Source organism: Pan paniscus, chromosome 1 (assembly GCF_029289425.2).
Source record: "Pan paniscus chromosome 1, NHGRI_mPanPan1-v2.0_pri, whole genome shotgun sequence".
Lineage (NCBI taxonomy): Eukaryota > Metazoa > Chordata > Mammalia > Primates > Hominidae > Pan > Pan paniscus.
This window is the reverse complement of record NC_073249.2, coordinates 161,053,558-161,077,980: the sequence shown is the minus strand read 5'-3', so window position 1 is coordinate 161,077,980 and position 24,423 is coordinate 161,053,558. Positions and strand designations below refer to the sequence as shown.

Below are 24,423 nucleotides of genomic sequence, written 5' to 3'. Positions count from 1 at the left end.
TATATAAATGTATTAAATTATCACATGTACGCCCCAAATATGTTCATCTATTATGTATCAATAAAAAATTAAATTAAATTAAAAAGTGAGAAACTCTCAAAAATGGCTACTGAATTTTTCAGATGCCTTTTTAATGTCTCTAGAATAAAAATTTTATGGTTCTTTCTATTTAGATCTTTCCCTATGATTATTTACCTGAAAAAAATTGTTAATATTGAATTATGCTTATAGTCTTGGATTCTTGATTTAAAAGTAAGACTGGTCTATAGGTTTCCTTTATGTGTGGCCCTTATTAAATTTTAGTATTAGTGCTAAATACTTTATAAAATTTAATTGAAAATTTTCCTTCTTTTTTACACTTTTTAATAGATTAGATATCATGAGAATTATCCATTCTTCAATGGTTTGGTAAAATTTCCTTGTAATATTCATATTGGCTTGGTTACTCATTGGAGGAGGGCAAGGAATTGACAATTTTCTCAACTTTTTCCCTTTGGATTTTCCCTGTCCTCTAGGGTCAGTTTAGGTTAATTATATTTCCCACTAAAAATACCCATTTAACCCAGGTTTTCAAATGCATTTGCATATAGTAGAGCATGTACTGTCAATTGGGGCAATATATCTCTGATATTACAATTCGGAGATATTCTAATTCTCATTAGGGAAAAATTAAATTAAAATTTTCTTGTGAAGCAAAAATGAAAAAATGGTTGAACAACATTATAACAGATTAAAGTAGTCTTTAGAATTATATTAACATTCTTTATTTCTATGTTTAACCCCTTATAATTTCTTACTTTGTATTTATATTTTTTTATTAATTTAACAATTATTTTAAATATTAAAAAGGCTGGCTTTTCAAATTACACATTAGCTCTAATCACCTTCCTTTCTTAACTCATTTATTAATTCTTCTAAATTGTTTAATATTTTTCTTTTAGTTTTCTTCTATTTAATAGTTGTTTTTCTAACTTTTTGAGTTGGTGCATAATTCATGAATTAAGCTTAGGCTGTATCACGGAATTCTATTCAGTAGTGTTTTCATATCTCATTATTTTCAAGAAATCCTACAATTTTTGTTCATAAAGTTATTTAAGAGAGTTTTTTGTTTAGAATTTTCACGTGGAAAGATTTTTATTTTTCTGATTTTTCTATTAATTTCCGTTTTTATGGAATTGTGATCATATAGTGTTGTCCATAATTTCCTATTTTTGCATTTTATCTTTATGGTTTAATAAATGGCAATTTTTATGAATATAATATTAGCCCTTAAAAAGAATATGTAATCTCTACTTTTGAGGCACAGTCTGATATATGTAGAGTTTGACTGAGGGAGATGAGTAAAACTGTCCTATTTTTGGTCTGTTACTTTCCATATGTCTTTATATCTCTTGTAATAAAACTTGTATATACAAGTTTCTGCTATGTATTTGGTTCATAGATATTTATAAATTTCACATCTTCATTGTGATTTTTACTTTTTCTATCATAAAGTGCTTTTCTTTGTTTTATTTAATACTTGTTTGTCCTGAGTCCAACTTGTCTGAAATTAAAGTCATAAGTACTGCTATATTATTATTATTCCTTTTCCATGTATTTGGGTGGGGGGAATGTGCAGGGGCATTATTTGGGTAAAACTCTGCTCTTCCTTTAATTTTCAACCATCTGAACCTTTTTTTTCCAATGTGTATCTTATATATAGCATGGAGTTTTGGTTTTAATGCAATTTGAAAATACTTTTAAAAAATAGCTTAAAATGTGTATTGATTGAAAAATATTTGTCACAATTCTTTGATATATACATGGATACGTGTGTGATTATACACACGCGCATGAGTTTATGGTTCCTCTGACATTTAACAAGGTGAGCACTAAGGTGCAAATTTGCTCCCCAGCTGCTACCTTTATAATTCCATCTTTATATACTCATATTCTCTATTGTTTTGGATATAACAGTTATGAGCAATGATAAATTGGTATGTATCCTCTTCTTTTTCCCATACTGCATTTTATCAGCTGTCATATTTTGTTTAAAAATTACATTTCTTAGTGTTTATCTTTTTATGTTATGCGTGCTTACTCTACTACTTGTATGTCAGCTTTAAATGACATTTTCAACCTCAACAGTTACAGGTGAGTCAGTCAATGAACTTATTCTAATTACCACCATCTTTTTTCTTTCCCTTCCTAACATTTGTGATTTGTGTCATTTCTATATTTTCAAAACCTATAACATTCAAACATTTTTTGTAGTATTAGTTTTACAGTAAAAATATATTCGGTGTTCACCACCAGTCATTTTGAGAAAGTTTTCCCTTTTTTATTCTAGTATATCCCCTTATGGGAGGAATATTCTTTGAGTTTTAATGTTTAAAAATATGACATTTATATATGATGAATAACTAGCTAGATATAAAATCCTTAGATCATATTTTTTTCATGAGAATATAATAAGTTTTGTTTCCATTCTCATTGGAACAAAAGCCCATTGTCATTAGGCTTTGAATGTTGCTTTCAAGAAGACTGAGGGTAGGTTGATTTCTTTTTCTTTCTACAAGAATTGATTTTTTTTCTTTTCTGCTTCAAGGGTTCCTTACATATATATAAAATTCAATAATTTGTTAGTATATTTCTTTGTTCAACCATCATGAATCATTTTTTTCTACTACATGGTATTTATTTTGAACATGTAGATTGAAGTCTTTTTTTTATCAGTTTCAAGAAAGTTTTTTTAAAATTTTGCTTTAAACATTTGCTCTGTTCCACTGATAAGGTTTTCTTCTTTTTTTTTCCTGGGTGATTTTTTTTTGTTTTAAAATTATTATTATACTTTAAGTTTTAGGGTACATGTGCAACATGTGCAGGTTAGTTACATATGTATATGTGTGCCATGCTGGTGTGCTGCATCCATTCTTCTTTAGAGACTCCAATTATATGTGTGTTGTATTTCATCTATCATTATCAGTTTCACACAAATACTTTTATTTGCTATGTCTTACTTATCTGCAATACTTAGTCCTTTTTTGTATTTCTTCCAATATTGTCTTCATTTCCGTCATGGTTTGCTTTTCTTCTTCTTTCTGCAAAAAAAATCAACTAATTTCATCCTCCTCATCTCTCTCTTGAGTTTCTTCATTTGTGCCTTTTGGTTTTCCTTAATAGATGATGTTTATTTCTTAACATATCAACAAATATGCTTAATTTAGAGAAACTATGCTGCTTATGAATAAGAGCAAAGACTCTAGAACAAGATTAACTGGGTTTAAATACTGGGTCTTCCTCTAACTGTGTGATCTTGAGTGTTACTTAACTTGTCCCTTAGGTCTTTAAATCTATATAATGGTAATAATAATAATAATATCTAATTTACAGAGTTGTGTTGAGAATCAATTGAGTTCATATCTCTACAAATTGGTAAGAATATTGCCTGGCAACAGTAAATACTATGCTAAAGTATTATTAGTTTTTTTCTTGCATTTCGAAATTTATAGTCACAATTTTAATTGTCTCTGTGACAACACTTTTTCCTCTCATCTATTAAAAAGTTTTGATGCTAATTTTCTGAATTTTAAAAATAGTTTGTCTGTATCTGTGTTATGCCAGTTTCTTCTTGATCACTGCTCACTATTGAATGAATTATTTTTCTGGTCAAATTCCTTAGAGAAAGTTCCCGAAGTGGAGGTTGCAAAGTGGCTTTCCTGTTCTCAAAACAAATAGCTCCCACTTAATGATCCCCAATAATTGACACCTCCCTCTACCCATGCCCATAAAATACTCCCACATTGACTCTGGACTTAGCTACGTGACTTGCTTTAGCCAATGGGACATTAGCAAACACGACACATATAGAAGCTTGAAACTTGAAAGTGTGTGAACACTACAGCATGAACACTAGGCTGCCATTTCTCTTGCTACTGGGAACATGTCTACCTCGATGTGAAAAAGCCTGACTAGCTTCCTGGGAAAAGGCCCTAGGTGTCCAAGCCATCCCTTCCAGAGGCCCAGATTTGTGAGTAAGACCTGCTGATACCACATGGGGCAGAGATTAGCCATTGAGCCCACACAGCTGAGCCCATCCCTATTTTTCATCTCACCAAATTGTAGGCAAATCACTGGTAGCTTTTTAAACCATTGTTTCGGGTGGCTTGTTATGCAGCAATAGATTATAGATTCACTTTTACTGTTGCCTCACAAACAGACTGCTTTTAGTAGTTATGGCATCTTTGTATACTCACTTCCTCTGAGACTCTGAAGGGAATTATGTCCAGAAGATCCTTTTCCAGTAGTTCTCTGCTCCCCAGTTCTTAAAAAGAAGGAACAGGACTTTTACATTTCATAGTGATTTGACCATCTTCAAGCACTAAAGTTTTGCTGACCCTGAGATCTGCTCCTACCATGTTTCTGGGAACTCCCTGTTCTCCTTTTGTCATCTGTATGTATGTATCTCTTTTGCCTTCTTCCTTCTGCTTCTGCTCCAGTTTTTGAGAGACAGCTTTGCATTTTACGACACACCTCTCATTTCCCAGAAAACATACTTTTGCTGGCACTTTCTGATACTTCTACTGCTGGTTCCCATTGCCTCTCCCTGGGCCTTTTCCATATGACTTCTGCCCAAACTCAGCTGCTTTTGGCAACCTTTAGAAGTGCTTTGGGGTTTGTAGGTAAAATCTATATAAATTTGTTGAAAATGGCGTTTGACACTTTTTTTTCCATTCTCTTTGTTAGTTTATGTAATTTTTAAAAAGAGATGAGAAAGATGCTTAAAAAGCTGACATCATTTTCTACTGGAATCCGTATAATTCTTTTTGCAGTAAGAACTCTTTGGACACATTTTTCTGAAGATGATGTAATAACCTTGGGAGGCTTAGTAATTATTAATACCTTTCAAATTTCTCCTATTCAAAAAGGGGCAGCATGATGCTCAAATTGGTTCTTTTTTTCCCCTAGATTGAACTACAATTTAGATTCCTTACACTCTCTTTAGGCAATGGTTGCCTTATATTTAATACATCTAACTAATTAATCCTAACTGTAGTTCAGAAAAAGAGATTACATTATCATCATTTTACAGATGAAAACTGTGAGAACAATGACTACATTGCAGATTTTGTTGGCTTCCTTTCAGGTGCTTATTGCCTCACTATTATTAATTTTGGCTTTGGGCTCAATTTCAAGGTTATGGATGAGGTAGATGGTATAGTGTAAGCAACAGGTCCAAAAAGGCAGAATAACCAGCGAACACTTGGTAGCATCTCAGATGTGGGGAAATGGGTGTTTTACACTCCAAACGCTAGTGTTTGAATATGTTTCCTCCAAAACCATGAGGGGGAAAGTTCATTAAGTTCCTACACTGATAAGCTCTTAGACATGCCTTTCAATGTACAGGCATGTAAAGCTATTTTGGGTGAATGGGTGAATAGTAGGTTATTAGGTTATTGCCCTTCTTTGGGAGGTCCCTATTTGTCCTTTAATACACAGTTCAGATGGGATTTAAATTCCCTGACCTGTCCCTTCTCTTACATAGAAAAAATTGCTTCCACTTATGCAATTGGCATGTGCTTCTGTTGTGAAATACTTGTGTTGTTTGTCTCGGGCTTTCATAGTTGGTTCTCCTATTAGGCAGTGAGCTCCTTGGGTGCAGAGACTATGTCCTAATCGACTCTGCATCCTTAGCTTCTGCAAAGTGCTCAGTGCAAGGTAAGTGTGCCATGATTTTTATTGGAATAAATCGAGAAACAGGCAAATGTCTATTAAAGTCATTTTGGTCTCTAGCTACTGCAGTAGTTGGATAGGCAAAGTTACTTCATGCTTATCTTCCTCCTCTTTTCCTTGCCAGCTTCCTTCTTTTTTTTCTCTGACTGAAAGGGCTGGACAACCGGGGAAAAGGAAACTTGTGCTTTCCAGCATACCTCTCCCACTCTACACACACACACACACACACACACACACACACACACACACACACTCCATCCTGTTGCATTTTTAAAGCAGGCTCAGTCACTCAGTCAGGTTCCTGAGTGCCTGTTGCTCCATCACACGAATTCCCAAGTTGTGGGACTCACCTTCAGGGGTGTCTTGGTGGAGCACCTCTTGGGAGGTGATCTGACCTGTTGGTTCAGGAGCACTGCGCGTATTCACTCTGGAGCTCCTTTGTGCAACAGGAGACCAGAGGACTCCCACGGTCCCACTGGCTCCTTCCACGTAATGTGCCCCGCTGGCTCTCTCGCCTCCCCCAACCCGGGGGTCTGCGTCCCCTGCGCCCCATTCCCTCTTTGTGCAGCCAGTAGCTGCAGAGCTCTTCGTCCTGTATTCATGGCAGATGCACAGCGAGTGACTGACACGTTCCAGGGACGGCGAATGGGAAAGAGCGCGGGCGGCCGGGGGAGGGTGTGTAGTGGCAGACGGCCGCTGGGATTATGAATGGGGGCTGGGGGGCCGGCGAGTGTGGGGTTCAAACCAGGATTTTCGGTCTCTGGCTTTGGATAGGCACGCAGGGCTGTGCGTAATCCTTCAGCTCTGGCGGTAAGGGAGATGCAGTGAGCTCCCGGCTGGGAGAGAGGGTTATTTTGCAAAACTCCCCTGGTACCGTGCCCGCGGAATATTGCAGGAGGTCTGTGAGGTAGGTGGGGGAAAAAATAACCTGGGAGGGCTATCAGGGAGAGGCCAGACGACTGGGGACGGCGTGCTTTGCACCCTAGAATTGACAGGTGGTGGCCTCAGCAGTTACAACCTACTACACAGCATCTCGTCCGTGCGATACGGTCACATTGTTATTCCCCGCACCCGGCTGAGGAGCGCAGCGCGGCAGACCAAGTGGCACCGGCGAGCTGTCTCTCTTCCGGGGGGCGGGGGTGGACAGTAGGGAGAGGGGGTTTAAAGGGCCGGAGGACGAGAGAAGAGCTGAGGGGCGCGTCGCCAGCGCCTGTGTCTCCCTGGCGCGGGTTCCCCAGGCTAGCCCGCTGGCCCGTCCGCGCGCGCGCTCTGCAGCCGCCCCCGGCCCGCGCGCCCCTTCCCGGGGCTCCTGGCCTCGCCTCAGCGGCTGCAGGCTCTTCGTCGCGGGCCGGGCTGCACGCGAGCGCCCTCCGGGCAGACTTTCTCCCCCACCCCCGGGAGCGCGGAAGGCTCACTCGCAGCGCATGGTCTACCCGCGCCGGGCGGAGCCCCGGCGTCCAGAGCGCTGCGGCCGCGGCGGTGCAGCAGAGGCGCCTCGGGCAGGAGGAGGGCGGCTTCTGCGAGGGCAGCCTGAGGTAAGGGCTGCCTGGGAGGCTGCGGGTTTATTTTTCCTCATTCTCTTACTTCATCACACACCGAAGCCTCAATGGAGAGTGTAGGGTGCCGTGGGGCTGATGTGGGGCAAAGAGGGAATGGGGCCGCCGGGCCTGGATGGTCGTCTTGACGGCGTCATTGCCGCCCCTTGTAGGAAATCCGCCAACCGGCCCCTAGCCTTTCGCCCTCATCTTCTCTGCTTCGGCTTCCGCCCTTGGACCTCTTGACAAGTCACTGGGGAGGAGAGGATGGAGAGAGGCTAAGGGTGAATGGAGAGAGGCAGAAGGATTCAGGGCTCGGAAGCCCTGGAGTAGGTGACGGATGGGCGCGCGGTGCCCAGTGATTGACTGCAGGCAGCGGGCGCGGAAGGGAACCTGAACTACCCAAGAGTTTGCTGGGCTTAGGCTCCAGAATGCTCCTGCGTGCCCTGGTGGCTGGGGCACCAAGGGGGGGCGCACTCAAGCCTCGGCATCACCAAGGCTCTGCCAGGAACTTTTGGGAAGCTTTGTTTGGTGTTTGGTGAGGGGGCTTGGACCTTTCTAAGCTACAAGAGTGTGTTGGGGAAGGAAGAGGCTCTCCTCCTTTCTCCTGTCACTTTCCTTCATGCCTACTCTCTTCTTCCATCTTCCTGTTTTGCCTCCTTCCTTCCCGTTTTTCACAGGCCACCTTCCTTGTGCGGTACTTCAAACACAAATCGGAACCCACTATGGCCAACAGCTTTAAAGCGTGTATAAGGAGGAGCGCACAGAGGAATCGCTCTTAATTACAGTAGTTATATATATGTGTGTGTGTCTGTGTGTGTCACACACGTGCCTGGGATAATTTTTAGCAAGACTTTGAGACTAAAATTACATTGTACTTACATTAGGTTTACATCATAATTATATGATGCCACTGAACAGAAATGGTAACTCTATGCATTCTGCATCTTAGATCTGAGATATAACTGTTCTTTGAATCACATGCATCGTTTAATTTCAAAGATTTCCAGCTGCTGGAAAACTCTTGGCTAAGTTATAAGAATCAAAGGCACATTAAGCATAAAAAAAGTAATAAAAGTCCAGATACTATTTTTATTAGTAGATCATACTCCCCCTCTGTTTCCTTTTGCCAAAAGCTGTTATTACACCAATTATATTCATAAAAACAAAACAAATTTGGAGATTTCAGTGTTTTTACCTACAACCTGAAGTGTAGGTAGGGGTCTGGAATTTATCTGTACACGAATTCACAAGAAGATAGATAAGGCCAATGATTTCCCTGCAGGTAAAGGAAGTTGAGCTTCTTCTCTCTCAGGATACCTCATTTCTTGATATCCCAAGAGAGAAATCCCCTTAATGTCAATAAATATAACATTGGTCTCTTCAGCTCTTCAAATCAATACTTGTAGGACTTGACTGTAATATGTTTGCTGGCTGTTTCTATTCTTTTTCATTTTCTAAACAACAACGTGCCAATTTTGTTAATTTACAAAAAATAAGTAAGATTGTTAAATGGACTGGAATTTATGAGATGGCATGATCGATGCATTGAGGCTGTTTATCTATATATCTATCATCTTTCTATTTTCCTTGTTACAGTTGGGAGCTAAACAATGTTGCAGTGTGTCTACTTGTATTTTTATCAGCTGATTTGCTTTTCAGTTTCTTTATGGCTTGACATATTTTGCAAAAATGAATTGTCTTAAATTTCTCTAGAGAGTAACCTGTTAGACATACTGTTTGCTTTCAAAATAGGACTGTTTTTTGATTTGAGGAATAAGAAATCAATCATACATGGTTTTCTGATCTTGGAGTCCTTTGCCTGTCTAGAGACAGGTATTTAACAGTAATAGGTACTGTGTATGTACAAATAAAGGCTTGTTTGATAAAGATACTGGACACAGAAATAATAATTCCATTTTGGTTTACAAATGCAATATTTAAAATTGTGAAGAAATAAAGAGTTCTAGGTTACTCCTAATATCTTACTTGACTTAATTTGGCTAAGGAGCAAGAGGTATATGAAGAGATCTTCAGTTAGAAAGATTTGGGGGTTAGTAATTTATTATCATGTCATACAATTTCACCCGTTTCTGTTTCCAAAAACCTTCAAGCAGCATAGTTTGGACAAGGTTTAGGATGTTGCTGACCACAAAACAAATGAGTTCCTTCAGGCACTGGCTATTGTAGCCACAATGTGGTAATACAGTGGACACTGTGATGTGCCAAATCGTTCTTCAAGGAGGGACTTGTTGCCCCAGCTTCTGGGAGTGTGGTCAACAGATGGCCTTCAATAGTCAGACTCTTCAGGGATTGCCTGAGCTGTAGAAAGCTCCCTTGTCCAAGGTCACACCCCTTTCCAGCGCAGCTCACATCCAATGGCTGATCCATGTGGGAGTATAAAGGTTGGGCCATCGCAGCACAACTCTGGAAAACTCTGAAGGATCTTTCTAGCTCTGGAGCTCCCTGAGGGCTTGCATTGCAGCTCTACTTCTCTCTTTGGTCCTTTCTGTTTCCTTCCCTATCCTTCCTCAGGTGTGGATAACAAGGCGGTTCCCAAGAAAATAGGGCTTTGAACTTCATTTCAGAATTAGCTTGCCAGGGAAACCCACCTGTGACTATGTTCCTACCCCATACATTCATTTTGCCAGTTTTAATCCATTGGTCTTTTGAAATGTGGTGTTTCAACCATCAAATATGATATAGAAAATGCATATGTGGAAGGAATTTATAGTTGACAGTTTCTTTTTCTTCCAGCACTTGAAAAATGTTATGTCACTTCGTTTCAGGCCTCCCTGGTTTCAATGAGAAATTTGTTGTTGTTTGAATTGATGCTCCCTTATACGCAATGCGTCATTTCTCTCTGGAGAGTTTCAAGATTATTTTCTATATCTTCATTTTTTGGAAGTTTGATTATGATGTGTTTTGGCATGAATTTCTTTTGGTTTGCTCTGTTTGGGATTTGATGAGGTTTTTAAAATGTAGGTTTGTCTTTCACCAAGTTGGGAGATTCTTAGGCATTATTTCTTCAAACACAAAAGTGTTTCAGCCCCACTCTCTTTCTTATCTCCTTCTGTGACTCTGATGATATGAAAGTTGGATCTTTTGTTGTTGTCCTACAAGACCCCGAGGCTTGGTTCATCATTTTTTTTTTCTGGTATTTTCTCTTTGTTCAAATAGAAAACATTCATTGATCTGTTTTCAAGTTCGCTGATTCTATCCTCTGTCTTCTCTACTACGGAGCCCATCTAGTATTTTATTTTGATTACTACATTTTTCAGCTCAATAATTTCCATTTGGTTCTTTTTGCAGCTTATGCTTATTTGCTGAGACATTCTATTTTTTCATTAGTTTCTAGAGAATTTGTATTTGCTTGCTGAAACTTTTTTTTTTTTTTTTTTTGAGACAGAGTCTCACTCTGTCACCCAGGCTGGAGTGCAGTGGCATGATCTTGGCTCACTGCAAACTCTGCCTCCCGAGTTCAAGCGATTCTCCTGCTTCAGCTTCCTGAGTACCTGGGACTATAGGTGCGTGCCACCATGCCCTGGTAATTTTTTGTATTTTTAGTGGAGAAGCGGTTTCACCATTTTGGCTAGGATGGTCCCGATCTCCTGACCTCATGATCTGCCTGCCTCAGCCTCCCAAAGTGCTGGGATTACAGGCTTGAGCCACCGTGTCTAGCCTGAAACATTTTTTTTTTTTTTTTTTTTTGAGACGGAATCTCACTCTGTTGCCTAGGCTGGAATGCAGTGGCACTATTTCCACTCACTGCAAGCTCCGCCTCCCAGGTTCACGCCATTCTCTGGCCTCAGCCTTCTGAGTGGCTGGGATTACAGGTGCCCGCCACCATGCCTGGCTAACTTTTTTGTATTTTTTAGTAGAGATGGGGTTTCACCATGTTAACCAGGATGGTCTCGATCTTCTGACCTCGTGATCCGCCTGCCTCGGCCTCCCAAAGTGCTGGGATTACAGGTGTGAGCCACCGCGCCCGGCCAACATTTTTAGAATAAATGCTTTGTAATCTTTGTCAGATAATTCCAACATCTGATTCACTTAATTGTTGGTGTCACTTGATTGTCTTTTCTCATTCAAGTTGTGGTCATATTTTGGACATTTTAGCTATTGTGTTAGAAGGCTCTGGGTTTCTATTTAAATCTTGTATTTTAACAGATAATCACTCTGTTTAGGGTAACACACAGATCCTGGCCTACTTTTGTGGGCAGTGGTTTCAATGACAATTTAATTTCTAGAGGCTTTGAGGTGCTGTTAGTCTGCCTGGTTTGTCTGGTGCTTCCGGGGCTCCCACTGAACGCTGCTGGTGCCACCTGAAGGGGAAGAAGAAGCCTCCCCAGGCCAGGCCCTGTTGTGCATCTAGGTCAGGGAAGTGTCTCTAAGTGACTTTCAGCCTTGCAGAAATAAGGAGCATTCTTAGACCTGGAACTTGTGGCAGGATTCCTGGTGCCAGTGCTCTGAGGCCACCTAGTATTGTCAAATGGACCCCAGTTAGATGCAGACAAGGAATGAGCCTACCTAGATCATTTCCTACTACTAGGTTAGGAGTCGGGAGACTCTGGGCCTGGGTAATCTGCTGTTGAATAGAGAGTTGGAAGACATTCACTGCTCTATTGCTCTATTGTTCCTCCAGCCTAGAGGTCACTAAGCAGTCCATTTCCCTCTTGCCACCATTCTCAGTCCTCCTTGGGATGCCCCTTGCATTATTTTTATTTTTTAATTTTAAAAATGTTTAAAATTTTATTTATTTATTTATTTATTTTTTGAGATGGAGTTTCGCTCTGTCATCCAGGCTGGAGTGCAGTGGTGCATCCCAGCTCACTCCAACCTCTGCCTCTCGGGTTCAAGCAATTCTTCTGCCTCAGCCTCCCAAGTAGCTGGGATTACAGGTGTGTAACACCACACCTGACTAATTTTTGTATTTTTTTTAGTAGAGATGGGGTTTCACCATGTTGGCCAGGCTGGTCTCGAACTCCTGACCTCAAGTGATCCACCTGTCTTGGCTTCCCAAAGTGCTGGGATTACAGGCGTGAGCCACTGCACCCGGCTTTTTAAAAACACTCTAGTTTAAATCCTCAACCACATTATCCATTACTATCATTGAAAATACTAGTTTGATTGTATTTCCCTGTAATATATATCTGTTAGGTGTGGAGACATAGTTTAAACCTTAGTTCAAGATAGCTTATTTAAATTAAGTTAATTAATATTACTGTAATTACAGAATTAAATGTCAAATCATACCCTGTCTGTAGAGTCTAAGACAAAAATCTTGGTATGTGACGTTTACTCTATGGAACATTTTTTTTTCAAGTTATCTTAATGCATTTGAAAAATATTAGTACTTCTTATTTATTGCCATCTTTGTGGGAAAGACTAAAAAATCCTTTATCCTGTGGACACTTTAACCTTAGAGAAAGTAAATGACATTATTTCCATAAGCAACTTGCTGATATTTTGAATGGATTAAGGAGCAGATTCCAGGATTCTGTCTTTGGCTCTCCTAGTATATCACAGTGCTGACTCATAGAATTATGGCATTTTCAGAACTGAAAGTGATCTTAGAGATCACCTATTTCAACCTTATTGTTTTATATTTTAGAAAACTGACATGTTAAAAAGTCATAAGGAAATCTAAGTTCCTTCAGTTCAGTGATGGCAGGGCTTGTTTATTCTGAGTTCTTAGGATTTCCTAATTTGATATTTTCTTTAAGAAATCAGAATTGCCTTCCTTTGAGAAGGCTTATTAAAAATTTATTTTGAGGTATAATCTCTCAGTACCCCTTTTTTAACAAGAAAAACTACTTCAATAAGTTGGGAGGACATGATTTTTTTAAATAAAAATAGGCTTGTTTGAAAATCTGAGGGACATATGGATTAATTATCCAGAAAAATGAACATATAGTCAAAAATCTGCATTCAATATTAAGTATTTATGGATTCCTAGGAAAGACCTCCAGATACTGTTTTGTGTTATACTCATGCATTAACTGTGGATTGTCTTTGTTGGGGAAAGTGATAGGGATAATGACTTATTTTATAGTCTGAGTCAGCCTTAAAGGCCTGTGGATGGTGGCAGTTGTCCTGGGCATGGTACATTGGTATGCTGCAGGATTTGTCTCCCTGCAGATTCTAGAGTGGCAGTAGGTGAGAAGGATGTAGCAGGACCAGCAGGTGTTCAAACAGACTGACTGTGCGAAATACAAACAGGCAACTCAGCCCACAGTGCTTGCTCTCTCCTCCCCCATAACACACACACATACACTTACAACATATATTAAGATTCCTTAGAAAGATTCTCCATCTGTTTCTTTCTGCTCTCACCTTCTTACTATATGGAGAAACAGTGTCCTTTTGAGATCATTCTTTTTCTGATAAGATTGCTTTAGTGGTCATTTAAAACCAATTTCATCTATATCAAATGTTAAGGGCTGAAAAAAGAAAGATTAAAGCAGCATCTGCTGTATATACTGGGGGGATTTTTCTAAGGGTAAAAACAAAAGCACATCCATGTTTTCCTTATATCATGGATTAAAAAAAATTAAAACCATAGAATGATAATGACTGAATTCAGAGATCAGGAGGCAAGGCCAGTATTGAAATTACTTTTAAGCAGACTGCCTATATATACTTAAAGGAAGCTCCTATATACACTTTTGTGACTAGTACAACTCCCTGGATGAGAAATAAGACTGAATTGTTTTGCAGTGTCATGATGTGTACCAGAGTGAAAAACTCAATGCAGAAAAATGGGAATGTTGTACAAAAAGATAAAATAGAATGAGGCAGTTTTTTTCTAGTTAATTTCCCTAGAAAGCACTTTGTAGGACTTCTATTTGCAAGGTTACACTTTAGTAACTGAATAAGTGAGGACTGGGAATTGGAAGTCCTGAGTTCCAGTGCTGCTATGCAATTTATTGGGTCAGTGACATCCTGTGTGTAAGCCTAAGGGTATAAAATAAGGCCAGCTTATGATAATCTCTAAAGTTCTTTCCAGCATTATCATTTGGTGAAACTTCAGATTAGTGGATATTGTTTGACAAAACATTTGAGACAATTTGTGGTAGGCCCATGCAATTAAGTATTATCCATAAGAAAGATCTCCAGGAAGTTAATATTTGAATTTGAAATTAGTATAATATCTTGATATGGTCAGAATTTGCAATAGTAAGAGTGGTCACGGTTGGGCTAAGACTATCCAACTATATGGGTATAGCACATAGCACAATTTGGGGAACAAACATTTTGCTGAAATGATAATGACAATGGTCATGATGCAAATATGGATGGCACTAGATTTAACTGGACGGAAGGTGTGGTAGATACTGCAGATTGGCTGAATATCAATTCATCCCCTTTCTCTCTCATCTTCCTCTGCTATACAAGTTGGAAAGCAAAACATTCAATTTTCCAGCCTCCCTTGAAGGTAGCAATGGCCCCTATGACAAAGATTAGATGAAAGCTTCTGGGGAGCACTTCCCTTCTCGAACAAAGCTTCTTAAAACGAAGTCTGTTTCCCCTGTCTCTTACCCCTTCTTTCTCCATAGAGCATGGATGATTCTGTGAGTGGCCATCTTGCCAGGATGAGGAATAAATCCATAGGCTTAGGATGATGAAGTGGCAAAATAGATGTAGCTTGGATCCTCGGTGGCATTTTCAAGATGCATCAGCCCTGCACTGCCTACCTCCAGACTTACTATTCCATGAGAAAAATATAAACCCCTTAATTGATTCTTCCACTATTTTGTTAGGTTATTTGTTACTTCCAGCAAAATACTTTTCCAACTGAATACATGAAGTAATTTTTAAGACTTCACATTTTACATTTTTGAAGGATAAAATTAGTGTCTACAGATCTATGTAATTACTGACCTTGGATATGAAACTTAGGGTACTTTGTACCAATACTTTCATTTTGAAGAAGTTTGGGTGTGAAAATTTTGGATAATTTGTATAATTTTCATCTTATTTTTCATTGCATGAAGAATAGCATGAGACTTCAAGAGTCTCTGTTTTGCATTGCTTAGAGAATAGTTCAAATTTTATTCAATGGGTAAAATTTATATTAAGAAAACTCTTTCTGTGAGTCATACCTCCTACTTAGCCATAATCTTCGGTAAGATAGGGATACAGCTGAAGAATACCAATGAGTCTTGAAAATAATTGTTTTCCCCATTTGGATTATAGGCAAAATGTATAGCAAAGTGGGTTTCCCTCTTTACTATTTAATGTGAGTTTGTTTCCACCAAATTTCTTCTGACTTCACACTGTCACAAACTGAGAAATACTTTAAAAGGAGGAGTGTAAAGGTGAAAGAAGGTTGGAATTTGCAGTATGTGGATATAAAAGATGGAAAATAATTTTGTGCATATGACAAGGAATCTACAGACTCTCCATTTGGATTTGTCTGACTTAGTGCAGGGAATTAATTTTTGCTTTAAGCCGTGTGATAAGAGAAAAAGAAGGATTCAATTGGGATATGTTGATAATATTATAGCAGTTAAGATTGCATTCATTTGGGAATAACCAATAATTTGACATACAATGCTACAACCAGCAAGAAGTTTATTTTTTTTACACAACATAAAGTGTCAGCAGGAAGATGGTTCTTAATAACCGAGGAAACTATGAAGGAATTGGGCTCCTTCTTGCTTTTGACTCCACTGTAATTAGTGTATGTCTTTTATTCTCCTGGTGAAAAGACAGTTAATAAAGCTTCCAGGCATGACATCTGTACCACAGGCAGGTAGAGGTGGCCAGGCACAAGGCACACAGCAGCTGAGTCAGTCCTTTTTAATAAGGAAAATATTAGCTTCTTGGGAAGTTGCATCTGGTAGACTTCTAATATCTTGTGCACCAGAACTATGTCAATGGCCATACCTAAGTACAAGGAATTATGAGAAATAGTTTGTTTCTGTTTTAATTGTTGTCTGGAAAAATGGGTACCTCCCCCAAAATGTCAGGATTCTGTTATATAATGAAAAAAGGGAGAATAGATATGGGGTAGGAAACCACTGTTGTCATTGCATATGAAAATATTTTACAGCTTTTAAAATATTTGTGGTGTTGTCTCATAAATTTGTAATCTGGAGATTTCTAAAGATATGATAGTTTAAAATGGTTATAAATTTTTATTTGCCTCATTATCTAATGTTTTTTAATCAGTTGTCATTGTGTCAAGAGAGCTGAGTGACAGTATGAAACTGAGTGATATGAAACTGAGTGATAGTATTGCTATTAAGGGAATTATAAGCAAAAAAGTCACAATTTCCTTCTACATTAATGACGACATATATAAGTGTGAAATTCTGAGAAATCAGATAGTGACACTATTATGTACTATTATGTATTATTTATTTATAAAATGTATTTGTGTACTATTTATTTATAAAATGTTATGCTTTTTTGTTTTCCCTAAATTTTTAATGACATATATTAATATTATCCAAGAGCAAATATATTTTTTAAAAGAATAAAATAAACTTGGCTTAATCTCAGCATTTCTACTTTGCTATACTCATTCAAGATATTGACAAAAATATCCTTCATAATTGAGGGTTTATTCTCCAATTGATGTAGGCACTCTCCTTAGAAGCTGTTTATCCACATCAAGGCTAATGGATTTCTTTTTCTAGTTAGTTTTTTCACGTTAAAATAGGGAGAGGCAACTGTTCTCACCACACATCAAAAGGATGTTATAAAGACAAATGAAATAATGGATGTGAAGTGCATTATTCGCTCTAAAAGGTGTTATATAAATTCTATAAATAGTATTATTAATGTGTAAACAAGATGATGGGTGATCATTTCCAAAAGTGAGTATCATAACCAGGAATTTTGAGTGTGGTCTTCAATACAAGTTTTTCAAAGAGAACAATAAAAACAACATATTCTTAAGTTCTTGCGTTGAAATATCACTGGTAAACCTCACTGTGAGGGGAAGAGAATGTACAGAAAGAGCTTCAAAGCCAGGCAATTTCTTGAATAATGCAACATAGTAATAGATTTTGCCCAGATATAAAAAGTCCTTTGGGTCTCTTAAATGGTTTGTGAGATGGGAAAACTCGGATTAAAATGTACGATTCCAGTGCTGGAAATAGAATCTTAAATCTAGAATGGAACTTCCAATGCCATATCTTGGAAACAATGAGGTTCTGCTTTACTAAAAAAATCTTCAATAAAGGCTTTTGTAATACTGTCAGTAAAGGTTTTTGTCAGCCCTTTGGACGCCAGCTTTTATTTCTTGAAAAGTAAATTTTAAATAGGAAGTTGTTCCTTATTTCTAACCATGGCAAATGTCATGCTTTCTATGTGCTGGTCACTAGGGAAAATGAATTGTATGATATGCTGATAATGCTTGACTTTGAGCCAGGGAGCAAGGCTTGTGTCTTAGTTTTGTCACTAACTTAATTGTGTGACTGGGAAAATTATTCAATTGTTTCATGTAAAGAAACAGTCTTTAAACTACATCATTTTCCTCTTTAGGCTTTTTAGGCATGCTTAGGGGACTTGTCTAATGGAGGTCGTAGGGGAAAGTCACACCTCTGTGGGAAAAATACTGGGTCTCTTTCATGTCAAATTTATGGTGATGAGTGTTTACATGAAATTGTCATGTGAAAAGTGATCTGGAAATAAGTACAAGGAAGGAAGCTTTGCTTTTCTCTGTGCTTTATGCTCTTGCTTGATTTGTTGGAGATCAATGCTAATGAGTGGGGTTCCAAGTGGTGTGTGCTAAAGAGACAGTAGCTAAGAAGGAACAAAGGTGATTAGTTAAGGAGAGCATGTCATACTTTGTAAATCAGATTGTCAACATTATTTTATCTCTTTTTACTCTACCCCAAGTCATTAGAAAGTCTTGTTTAATTGTCTTGGCTGTCTTATGAAAATTAAGAGGGAGGTTAAATTCAGGCAAGTGTTTTGGACAGGAAGTAGTTCCCCTTGGCCTAAAGCACTGTGGTAGTAGCAGTAGCAGCAATAATTAGAGAGTAGGGAATTCTTAAGAGAAGATAGGGGAGAAATTAAGAGGGGAATAGGGGAATTGTGGCTGCCAAACACCACTAGAGGTCCAGCTGTCATTTTCCAAATGGATAATTTTCTTCCACCGTGCATGACAGAAATATATTTCTTGGTCATGTAATGATACTGAGCTATTCCAGGTGGGCTGGGAGGAGGAAGTGGGAGCTCTCTGACCTGCTGTTTCAGGTGAGTCGTGTCGTGGCTGCTCTGCTTCTTGTAGTCACCCAGGGACCTTAGAGTAGAGGCGCTTGTTTTTTTTGTTTTTTTTTTTTTTGAGACGGAGTCCCGCTCTTTAGCTCAGTCCGGATTGCAGTGGCACAATCTCGGCTCACTGCAAGCTCCGCCTCCCAGGTTCACGCCATTCTCCTGCCTCAGGCTCCCGAGTAGCTAGGACTACAGGCGCCCGCCACCGCGCCTGGCTAATTTTTTGTTTTTTCAGTAGAGACGGGGTTTCACCGTGTTAGCCAAGATGGTCTCGATCTCCTGACCTTGTGATCCGCCCGCCTCGGCCTCGCAAAGTGCTGGGATTACAGGCGTGAGCCACCGCGCCCAGCCGAGGCGCTTGTTTTTAAAAATTCCTTAATTAATAGACTTTATTATTAATTTTAATTGATACACAATATGTGTACATATTTAAGGGGCACGTCTCTTTTTTTGGGGGGGTGGGTGGGGGGTGGGAGGACTGAATCTCACTCTGTCTTCCAGGCTGAGGTGCAGTGGTACGATCTCGGCTCACTGCAACCTCTGCCTCCAGGGTTCAAGTGATTCTCCAACCTCAGCCTCCCGAGTAGCTGGGATTACAGGCGCGCACCACCAAGCCTGGATAAGTTTTATATTTTTAGTAGAAACGGGGTTTTGCCATGTTGGCCAGGCTGGTCTCGAACTCCTGAACTCAGGTGATCTACCCACCTTGGCCTCCCAAAGTGCTGGGATTACAGGCGTGAGCCACTGCTCCTGGCCAGGGGCATATCTCTTTTCAGTACATGGATTTCAAAGATGTCATGATCAACTCCATTCTGACAGAGCATGGTGGAGAAAGAGTGGGTGAATATTATGGTGTCCTGGAAGAGGCACACATCCTTTATATTTATATTATTGTTTAGAACTCAGTCTTATGGCCAAACCTAATTGAAAGAGAGACTGGGATATTTTATCTAAGCTGTGTGTCTAAAGAAAAGAAAGCAGATATTTTTGTGGATAGCTAATAGTATCTGCAGTACAATCATTGTGCAGTTTTTTTTTTTAAACCTCTTTCCTACAGCAGATTCCTTGTTTCCTGATTTCTATATCTTCCTGTTTCTTGGTTTAATCTTTTGTATTGATAGGTGGAGCATATCTTCCAATATCTTCCTAAGGAAGAGTATTTAAAGGTAGAACTTTTGAAATGTTTTACATCTGGAAATGTTTTTCTTCTGTTTTACACCTTGTGGATGTAGAATTCTAGGAAGCCATTTTACTCAGAATTTTGAAGGCATATTTCCATGTCTGTTGGCTGTCATTTTAGCCATTAAGAAGTTTGATGCTATTTTGAATCTTGATCCTTTAAATGTGAAGTCTTTTTCTCATTTGAAGCTTTTTAACATCATCTCATTCTCCTTGAAAATTTTGAAATTTCAAGATTATGTACCTGGGTGGAGGTCATTTCTAATTTTGGTGGGGGAACTCAGTGGGTCTTTTCTTTCTGGATACTGTACTCTTCTTTAGTTCTGGAAGTTTTTCTTCTATTATCAATTTTATTAATTCTGAAGTCAATTTTCCCCCATTATTTAACATCTCAGATCAACATGCACCTTTAATCGATGGTGTCTTATAAAAGCCAGATGTCAATCATGAGTTGGTTGTGTAAAAAACATTCTATTGACACCTTCTGACATGACTTTGAAACAAGTGCTAACATTAGCACTATATTAGTGCTAAATTATTTCATTTGGTTTTCTTGGTTCTGTTTTCTAGAATTTCTATTACTTCTTAGTGATACATAAAATAATGCTTGTTTTTGATTGTAAGGTACACAATTATTTTATGTATGACTAAGAAAAAATACTAGCAATGAAACTGTAAACAGTGTTTTCTAATCACTTACACAATTAATTTTATTTTTATTGAAAGAACATGCTTACACTTAAATATAAAATATATGATATATTTCTCCCATGAATGCATAACAAAATAACACATACTAAAATAGCTCAGATGAGTTATTCTAAAAACGGATTCACTTTCAGAGTTTTAAATTCACATTTGAATCCGTCTCTTCAGAATCCTGAGTCACTAATATCTGTGTTTATCCATACAGTTCCACTTTATGTACCATCAGTAGAGCTGGTCCTGAAAAGATGCTTAGCAATTATGTTGATCGAGCTTGCCTTGTGATTCCCGCTTTGGGGATGTTGTTAAACATGCTTGATTCCCCACTGATCCTATCTCTTCATTACAGGTATATGATTTCTAGATGTTAAAGGATGCTCCATTATTGTTTCTTAGATTTCCTTGTGACCAAACTCTCATTACTGCTATCTCTCTGACGGCAGTTGTAAAATACTGTCAATTGTAGGGCATATCCTGATTTCAGGGCTGTAATTGGAAAATATACATGGTATTTAGATGCTGAGCCATCAGGATTAATCCTCTAAAAATTTCTTATCTTTTAAAAACAAATTTTCTTTCACATATTACATATTGTTCTGTGTATAGTTACTCTTCTACTGTGTACCTTAATTGCAAGGTAAAGAGAAACTTGAATTTTCTTAAAGTGAAACAGAAATGGCAAGAATCCCTGGGGTCCTTTTACCTCTAACAGCAGCACATCTGCTAGAAAACTCACCTGAACTGGGAGATGATCAAATCATAAAGAGAACCACATTTGTGATTCAGGCACCCCTTTGCAGGTACCTCAGAGAATCATGTCTAGAAGCAGTGGGAAACATTTCTCCAGCTGTCCCTCTGCATAGATTCACAGATTCACAATTATATTATACACATCGTTCTATAACTGCATGTATTCACTCAAAATTGAGTAAAAAAATCGATTTCTCACATCATTATGAAGGGCTGCATTGTATTCTATTGAATAAGTGTACTATGCTTTATTGAATCCATTCTCTAATGATGAATATTCAAATCACTTTCATTTTAATTATTGGAATTTACCAATGCTTTAATAAGTATCCCAGTATAAATGTTTGGAATTGCTGAGTTAAGGGCTATACACAATTTAAAGGCTTTTTGACCTAAACTTTTCTTCCAGAAAGTGTATACCAATGTATGGTTTCACCAACTGTCGATTGTAGTGCTAATTTTCTCCTATCCCTCTAATCCCATTTCCTCATATCCCTCTAATTCTCGATTTTGTCAAGTCATTGGTCAATGTGAGGAGAGAAAAACGGTCTCTTGGCTATTTTCAATTGGTTTTCTTTAATTACTCATGAGCCTAACGAACTTTTCAATGTGATGTGGTGTCCTCTGAGAGAGAAAGCAGCTGCCCAAATAGGGTTGGAGTGGGCAGGGCAGCTGGAGTGGCCCCTTGGTTGGTGTCAGTAGAAGGTATCTGTCAGGAAAGGAGTAGTTACTGCTTTGGAGACCTGGAAGGTTTGGAGAACTCTGTGATTTAAGCCCTTTAGCCTTCATGGAGATCCTTTTTGTTACCTTCCCAAAGTAGCTGCATGCCTTTCAGGTTCCACAGTTATTGTTACTTTGACCATAGTGTCTCCGTGAATACAGAGCATCGACCTCTAGACTGTATAATCCTCATCTAGCCCCAGAGACAGGATGGCCTAGGGGCAATAAGTAGGTGAAGTGTAAGTAGGGCTTTGAGTCAGTGAGGATTAAAGGGAGTGTTGGGTCCATCAAGTAGGTAGACAAACACTTTTTTTTTTGAAGCAGACTCTTGATCTGATGCCCAGGCTGGAGTGAAGTAGTACAATTCTAGCTCACTATAACCTTCAACTCCTGGGCTCAAGTGAACCTCCTGCCTCACCCTCCCAAGTAGCTAGCACTACAGGCATGCACCACCACACCTGGCTAATTTAAAGAAATTGTAGAGACAGGGTCTTGCTACGTTGCCCAGGCTGGTCTTGAACTTCTGGTCTCAAGCAATTCTCCTGCTTTAGCTTCCCAAAGTGCTGAGATTACAGGGATGAGCCATTATCCTCAGCTGGAAAAGCATAAATGTTTGAAGGCAGACAGTATAAGGCATAGTGAGGGAATAGTAAGTCTAGACAATTTTCCACATAGGTGAGGAATGGGAAGACGTGTTTGAAAGGTGGGCTGAGATCACACTGTGAACTTTGAGCATATGAAAGTGAGTTTTAGGAGGGGGATCTTTATCTTAATGGCAATGGGGGCCCTCTGAAATTTTTGGAATTCTGATGTGGTGGGACCTGACAAGTGTCATGTAGTAGGAAATTTAATAGCATTGGAAAGCAATGGAAATGAATGTGGGTAGTACAAAAGGTTTCTATGTGTATCCTGTACTTGGTAAAGGGTAGAACCTTTTCAGTTATGGCTGATTTGTGTTTAGAGGGACATATAATCAGTTGAATGCTTCTAGTACATGATTGTTGTTATTTTCTATTTCTCAGAAAAAGACAACTTAAGAGTAGCTCATTTTTTGGACACACAGGTCAGGCTTTTAGAATATGTTTAGGTTTTAACAGAATAACAGAAAGTGGAGTTGTTTTTTGAACATGTTATGTGGTGAGTGGGTAGATATTTAGTCTTTAGAAATGCAAAATGGGCTGGGCGTGGTAGCTCATGCCTGTAATCCCAGCACTTTGGGATGCTGAGGCGGGTGGATCACTTGAGGTCAGGAGTTCGAAACCAGCCTGGTCAACATGATGAAACCCCGTCTCTACTAAAAATACAAAAATTAGCTGGGCGTGGTGGCGCGGGCCTGTAATCCCAGCTACTTGGGAGGCTTAGGCAGGAGAATTGTTTGAACCTGGGAGGCAGAGGTTGCAGTGAACTGAGATTGCACCACTGCAATCTAGCCTGGGTGACAGAGTGAGACGCCATCTTACAAAAAAAAAAAAAATTGCAAAATGAATTCAGAAGATGCATCAAAAACAACCTATAGAATTGCCATGAGATCGTCAGCTTTGCCAAATGACAGCAAACATATAATTTCAAATGGAAAATACACTCATTAAGCCATTTAGACTAGTGAAGTTATATGTGTTATATTTTATATTCCATTTGTATATGGACTCATTTTTCATATTGAAATATTAGCATAAATGAGGAGATCTAAACACTGCCTTCATTTGATTGGGAAATTATCTTAAGTACATGATATAGGATATTTAAAGAGGCTTTAGCATTCATAGCTTGGAATTGGATAGTTTATGGTTATTTTCTTATTTTTGTTGAAATTTAAACTGCACTTTCTGAAATAACATTTATTATACTTTCAGATATCATCTGTCTTGACTAGGAAGTCAGTCACTGAATGAGTAATTTTGTTTCTGGTATTACTGCCTGACAAACTGATTTTCGGAGATGGTCATAAAAGCAGCATTAATGATCATTTTTAGAGATAGAATGACAAATATCTTGATAAATCATGCCTTGTGCTTAACTTATTTATGAATAGTTTCTGCTGTGGATCTTTTTGGTGCTCTTAAAATGCAGTTAAATTTGTAGTTCAAGAATTGAATTTTTATTCTTCCAGTAATTGCAGCCAAGGGCTGCACTCTCTTTCAGCCTAGATAAGCCACAGTGACATTCCTAGGCCAAAAGAAGGATGCTTGTTGAAAGCTGGTGGGCAGTGAAAAGGACAGGCAGTGTATAGCTTCCCTTTCAAATGCAGAAACAGGGCTTCTCCAAGGTGGAGTGTTGTTAAATTATGGGATATTCCAAAAGTCCTTAGTCCACACTTTCTGCTCTAGCAAAGGTAATTTTTGCTATTTATTTCGACCTCAGTACCTTTATAAAGATTTTGTTTTTTCCTCTGGAGGAAGGTAACTAATATTTATTGAGCACTCACCATGTGCCAAGCATCTTAGGAAATGCTTTAAATGCAGTCTCATTTAATTCCTACTATTACCTTGTGATGAAAGCATTATTATACTAATTTTGAGGATGAAAACATTAAGCCTCAGCCAAGTAATTTGCTTAAGTTTATATAGCGAGGGCTGACTTGTTTTTTTTC

The 24,423-nt window shown here is 38.6% G+C and overlaps 1 protein-coding gene and 1 long non-coding RNA gene across 3 annotated transcripts in view; one reads left to right on the top strand and one right to left on the bottom strand.

The window, feature by feature from the left end:
- Positions 1 to 264: 264 nt before the first annotated feature.
- On the bottom strand, positions 265 to 6,374 carry LOC117981549 (uncharacterized). The gene is made up of 3 exons (XR_004673147.3): positions 6,063 to 6,374; positions 4,236 to 4,303; positions 265 to 3,080 (listed from the first exon to the last, which is right to left on the bottom strand). It is a non-coding gene; the product is annotated as an uncharacterized LOC117981549 (long non-coding RNA).
- Positions 6,375 to 6,423: 49 nt separating this feature from the next.
- The window catches only part of PDE4B (phosphodiesterase 4B), a 582,717-nt gene continuing 564,717 nt past the window's right edge, over positions 6,424 to 24,423 (top strand). Inside the window, exon 1 of one of the 2 annotated variants that reach the window (XM_003806942.5) lies at positions 6,424 to 6,619. The gene's annotated coding sequence lies outside the window, so the exon portion shown is untranslated. Of the gene's footprint in view, positions 6,620 to 6,883; positions 7,248 to 24,423 lie in introns of those variants that run through there. The other variant, XM_003806943.5, reaches the window with a different exon arrangement.